Below are 6263 nucleotides of genomic sequence, written 5' to 3'. Positions count from 1 at the left end.
CCATTTCCCGCCGCGACAGCCTCCCCCGGCCCCTACCCAGGCCGCGGCCTCCTCCGCCGCGGGGCCGGGAGGAGACACCCACCGCTTCGGGCACCTCCTCCCGGCCCAGCCCCACGCAGCGGCGACGGGGCGGAGGAGAGGGCGGTCCCCAAGGAGCAGCCCGGCCCCCGCAGGCAGGGTCGCAGCGCCTGAGGGGGCTGCTCCGCGGCGCCTCGGCTGTCCGCCGGGAGAAGACGGCGCTCGCTTCCCGGAGGAGCCCAGCCTCGGGCAGGTACGGTGGCGTTACTCACGGCGGGGGACTGCCGCCGCCTTCCCGGAGGAGGGCTGCTCGCCAGCCCCCGGGGCGGGAAGCCGTGAGGGGAGCGGAGGCATCGGCCCTCCGGCGGGGAGGGGCGGTGGGTGTGAGGGGGCGGGCGGCGTGTGCGCTCCCGTAGCGAGGCCGAGGGGCCGCCCGCGCATCAGTGCCGGCAGCCTGCCGCCGTGAGGTTGGCCCCTGCGGTAAGCGGCGCGCTGGGGGAGGGCCCCGCTGCCCCTCGGCCCTGCGGCCCCGCTGCCCCTCGGCCCTGCGGCCCCGCTGCCCTCGCCGCGGCCCGGCCCGGCCCGGCCCGGCGGGCGGAGGCCTGTGTGGGGCGGGGGCGCCTCGGCTCCCGGCATCGGTTACCCCCGGGGCTGAAACGGGAGGCAGCAGAAACCCACAAAAGCACCGGCTCTGTTCGCACGGTTGCCGGCCGGCGGGAGGGCAGAGCCCCCCCGGGGGGTTTAGGCCGCGGTTTGGCGGCCGTGTGTTCTCTTCCTAGCGCGCCTGGCGTCTGCTGAGCCGCCTGACGGTGCGGGAAGGGGCACGGCGGCCTCTTCCAGCCCGTGTGCGCTGGGTTCCAGCGCCCGAATGAGCAGAACGAGGGGAGGGAGAACTTCTCTTTCAGTTATCAGAGAAAACGAAAAAATTACAGAGGAAAAACAGAGCTTCTGTCTTTACAGATACACTCCCCATCGGTCAACAGTGAGCACAATATGTCTTTATTTGTTAAAAAGTACTTGGACTGTGTGCGACGCTAAATCACTTTACCGGCTGTCAGGATACTAATGCAACATGTGAGGTACCAAACAGTGGTATCTAATAGTTCCTTGTCCCGCTCAGGTAGATGTATCCACAACATTAACAAAAAAGGCAATTATGACTAATTATAAGCATTTCTGATAAACTTAACTGCAGTGTAGATACTGAATCCTGTAATTCAAAATTGTATACAGTGCAGTACAATAGTGGATCTGACCCTCTATCATTTGCATCTTTTACTGTGGATACTTGTATTTGCCCCATAAATTCAGCTTACAAAATCAACTCTTAAATATTGGTTAGTTTCCTTTAAACATGCCTGATAGTGGGGGTGGATATCCAATGGCCTCCACTAGAGCAGGAATCATTTTGCTATTTCTATCACATTAATCTGTTCAGTGCTTTGTTGGATTGCTTGGAGCCTTACATTAAAGAGACGAAGATATCATAATGAATTAAGGGTTGTTTTGGGGTTTTTTTTGATGTGGCATTGAAATACAGAAAACATTGATTCAGTCTGCCTCCAGAGGCAATTTTCTGAGCAGTATCTGCACCAGTAATATGTAAGAATGAAGCAGTAGTTCAGGATTAGACTGCTTCATCTGGTTTATAATCAGACTGTACCTCCATCTTGTGCCAAAAAATGAATGGCTTATTCTGTTCTGGCCAGGGAGTGGTGGCTAATGGGGTGAACTAACAGCTTGTTTGTCTCTGCAAGTCTTCTATAAATAGAGGTTACTGACAGTTTTTGCTTTATTTTTATTTTTATTTTTGTAGGCCACCCCTGGAAGCACCAAATAGTAGCTCATGCTACTCAAGTTTGTAATAGTTTGGGACTCCTACTTGTGAATTGCTGTGCTTAAAACCATTTTAGAGTGGCCTCTCTGTTGTGAGCCAGCGCTAGTTTAAAGCAGTGCCTACAAGGAGTAAGTTGGGTATTTGTAAGTTGTTGCAATTTCTTGTGATGGCTCTGGATTGTCTTCATTTTTTATGTCTGTATGTGTGTTGCTGTCTCAATGCCTGATGTCTCAACTTACAGGCAAGCCTTAAAAAACTGGCCTACTGCCTAAAGTTGTCTTTGGACAGCAGTCCCCAGCCAGAAGATGTGGCAAAGGCTGTCAGAGGCTAAATAAATCATTGCACTTTGCAAGCTGGAGCCCGTTCTCAATAATGTAAACAGTGAGCACTTTCCTCAGGGAGAGTCATGCAGGGTGAGCAGTCACAGAAGTAACTGTGGATAAAGAGTTGTGGATAGCTGTTTGAATGCTGTGTTCACAGCAGAACAAACCCTCTCTGTTTACCTAGAGGTGTTTTCTTGGTCTTGTTTAAACTGCTGATCAGCTACTGATCCATCTAAACATGTTCTGTTAAAATATTGGAGAATGTTTTGAATTCTCTTTCTCTTCCCCGCGCCCCCCCCCCCCCCCCCCCCCCCCCGCCCCCATCCCTGTTTTAAAACCTGTTTCTCTCATTGATGATTTTCTGGGGGCTTATTCTGATCTGATCCAATGTGACACTAGCTGGAGTTCTGATGTGCCAATTTCTGTAAATTCTTATGCAAACCAAAAAGGAGAAGCGTATTATTTTTGTCATTTGGCATTTTTCTACTCATATTCCTGGTTATTGGTGTTCCTGAAATTAATACATCTGGATGCATAATTTAAATGGAACAGAACAAATCAGACTTCAAGACAATTGAAAACATAGTATTTTGTTTTAACCTAAGCAATTACATTTTAATTTTTGTTTTCAATTTGAAATTTAACATGGTGTTTAAGGTTTAATAAGATGATTGGAAGCATAGCATTCTTGCAGAGTGTTCCATAGAAAGGGTTCTTGGTTTGTTAAGGTGATACTATAAATTCTGGAAAATACTATAAATAATTGGAAGTCACTGTTCTTGGTTGCTGCGTGTACTGGTGCTCCCCCCCCCCCCCTTTTTTTTTCTTTTGCCCCTTTCTTTTCCTCCCTTTCCTCCAAAACAGGTGCATCATATATCAAGAAAAAAACTGAAGTTGCCAGGTACGGATATCCACAGAATAGCTCTTTCTTTTCTTTCAATGGTTTACATGCTTTGCTATGATGCCTGTGCAGTCATCTGGTCCATCTCTCTGTGTCTCTTTGCAGCTTGTGTACTTAGTCTGCATAAAGGCTTGTCGTTGTTCTTAGGTTTTTGTCAGCAAGTTCATCTGCTTTTGCTATGCTAGAAAATCTTCTTAGGATTATATTGGGTTGATGTGGCTTTGGTCTCTTTTTTGCAGGAGTAGAAATAAAGATATAAAAATGGCAACAAAGTTGATTAAAAATATGGAGAGGTTTCTGTATGAGTTAGCAAATTGTAGCAGGTTCAAGAACAACATACAGATGGGCTTATTTATTTTTATCCAGTGTATAATTACACTTCAGAGTTTGTGAATTTCTGCCATGTACAAATTTGTGACTCAAGATCAGAAGGCAGTTGGAGAAATTTTATAATTATCACAGATGGTTTTTTTCTTCCGTGGGAAAAGTATACTACATAGCTACTGACGTTGAGCACTAACTTTTTGTGGGAACAGGAACAGCAAAGTATCACCAGCATGGTGCTTAACTACTGGCCATTGTCAGAGGTGAGAATGCTGATTCAGGTGGATCTGTGGTCTAGTCCAGGATGGCTATTTTTACATTGCTCCTCCTTGCTAAGCCGGAATCAGTCACAGACTGTCTCATAAGCTGGCTGGCAATGATAGGCTTCTCGGATCTGTGACGTTAACTGTTGGTCCCCTACACTTCAAGAAACCAAGCAATATCCCGCAAACATTTCTTTTAATCAACTTAGCATACGAAATAATGCAACTACTCCTGGCAAAAGTATTTGACTTTTCTGTCCCTTCCTCCTCTATCCCCTGAAGACATTGAGATGGAGAGATAAGAGGAAATAAATAGTTAGCACTGTATATCGATGGGGGGGGGGGGGGGGGGCTATATGTTTTTCTGTGATAGGTAAGCAGCAGCAAGGACACCTCTGCTTGTTAAAAACTCAGTTCTCTGCCTCTGCCTTCTAGGATCTTTGAGGCAGGTACGGCCCTGAAAAGGTGCTGCTTACAGCCAACCATTGTGCAGAGCTAGAAAACGAAGGAGGAAAGGGGTCTGTCTTCGAGTATGGAAAATGCAAACTGCAGGTCCCCACCCCTGTACAGTGACAATATCGCACCCTGGCTGGGGATTAAGGCTGATTTCTGTGGTGGCCCCTCAGGGTAGGGAGTTGCTGTGTGTTTCTCACGAGGATCACGGTTAGGACTCCAGCAAGGCTTATGAGGTTATAAAAGGTGTATAGTATTAATTATGAATCCACAGCCTGGGAAGACAAATGGACAGTTAAAGATGTCTGAGAAATGGGATAAAAACTGAAGCAACTGCTTACACAACCACCACAGGGCCATATGCTGCTTGCATTCTTGTCACACACGGGTGCGTTGGCTGGCAAGCCAGCCGGAGCATGTCCACGTGCCTCCTCTGGCTCCAAGTGCTGGCTGCAGTTGCCTGGTTGTTTCATCGCCATTTGTTCTCCTGGGTTTTGCAGACTGACTGCTGACAGGCTCACCTACTCTGTGCTGGGAGAAACTATTTCAGTTGTTTGTACATAAGCAGTGCTCCGGTTCTGTGCAGGCTGTTTATTTTAGTTAAGGCTCTGCTGCAGTGATTGTTAGCATTGTAATGTGGATGCTCTGAATGGGGATTGGAATTTTAGTGCCACTTTCAAAAGCTTCCCTTCACCTTACGTGCCAATTTCTGACATTTGCATCCAAGTGCCATCTCTTCCACATGTGACTTCTGCACAGGTGGTTATTTTAACTATGCTGTGATGGTCCCTTACAGCAAAAGCTTCTCTCATAACAATGTCTCCTGTGCTGTGCCAGTTAAAACATATGTGACAGTATTGCAGTTTACTAGCATTCTATTTATGTACCTTAGGCTATATAGTGTGTGTATATTATATAGACAGAGCAAATATAGTATATCACGTTTTTTTATATGCACATATATACTATACACATACAGTATTATGTACTGTACTGCTGTGTATATAGTATATACTACATCTGGTACTATATGTGTATAGTATATATGAGCATATATAAAACTTAATACAGTATATTAGTACTGCTTCCTATGATCAGCTACTTAACTGTTCTCCCAGTCCATATTTTGTGCTGTTGTGGACAAATGTTTGTGGGTGTAGTTAATGTAAATGAGAATAATTGTTTAATAAAAGCAGGCTGAGTCCACATCTTTGACATGCTCTGAAAGATCTAGCAGCCTCTTCTGGTTCTAGTCCTAGAAGTTTCTTGGCTGCAGCAACAGACACTGGTCTAGCATGTATCCTCCTAACCCTTATCTTCAGGCTGTGTTGCATCAAAAGGTGTTTCCTTTCAGCAAAGTCAAGCAAAGCATCCTGTGAGGGATCTTAAAATAGAGATAAACCACAGGTTTCCTCTGGGGTTTGGGTCCCCCCCCCCTGCATCTTTTTGGCTTTTCTGGGGTTTTTTGTGGCATTGAAGCTGTATCCTGCAATCATGTAACTGACTGTCAGTATCAAACTTCCACTGCTAAATACAGATAGGTATGTGAGGTCCCCTGACTAGTTTTGGGGGATGCATCCATCTCCCCTAGTTACAGAAACACCTGTCTGGCAGGGGAGCCTTTAGAAGAGTGCTTGCAGTGAAGGTACCCTGGGCAGTGTGAGTGAAGTGCGGAAGGAGAAGGTAGCCCTGCCGCACAGGAGCTGACACTTGGTGCTTTGCCAGAGCCTGCTCTGCCGGACTCCACGCCTGACCCTTCCCAATGCTGGAAACTGCAGCAAGCAGCCTGCGAGCATGAGATTGCGTGTTATCTCCTGCAGCTGCCTTATCTGCCCCTTTGCATGAGGGAGGGCACTGAGAGTTATGGCAACATTGAGAATGAGACAATTTGTTAAAGCTTGCTCTTCTAGTGAACTAAGCTATGGCTACCTCAGTTTAAGAGATCACTATTACCAAAACAATGTTTAATTAAAAAAAAAAATTTATTTCACACTTCTATACAGATATCCACAGGTAATTTCTAATCATGGAATGATGTAGCATTGCTAGCTGGTATTAAAAAAGTTTCAGAGAAAAGTATACCAGTGACATGACTTATTTTTCAAGAACTTTCAGTTTAACACTGCTAAGACATTCATGTTCTG

The sequence above is a fragment of the Pelecanus crispus genome, chromosome 5, assembly GCF_030463565.1.
Source record: "Pelecanus crispus isolate bPelCri1 chromosome 5, bPelCri1.pri, whole genome shotgun sequence".
Classification (NCBI taxonomy): Eukaryota; Metazoa; Chordata; class Aves; order Pelecaniformes; family Pelecanidae; genus Pelecanus; species Pelecanus crispus.
The sequence above is the reverse complement of the archived record's forward strand: the minus strand, read 5'-3'. Positions refer to the sequence as shown.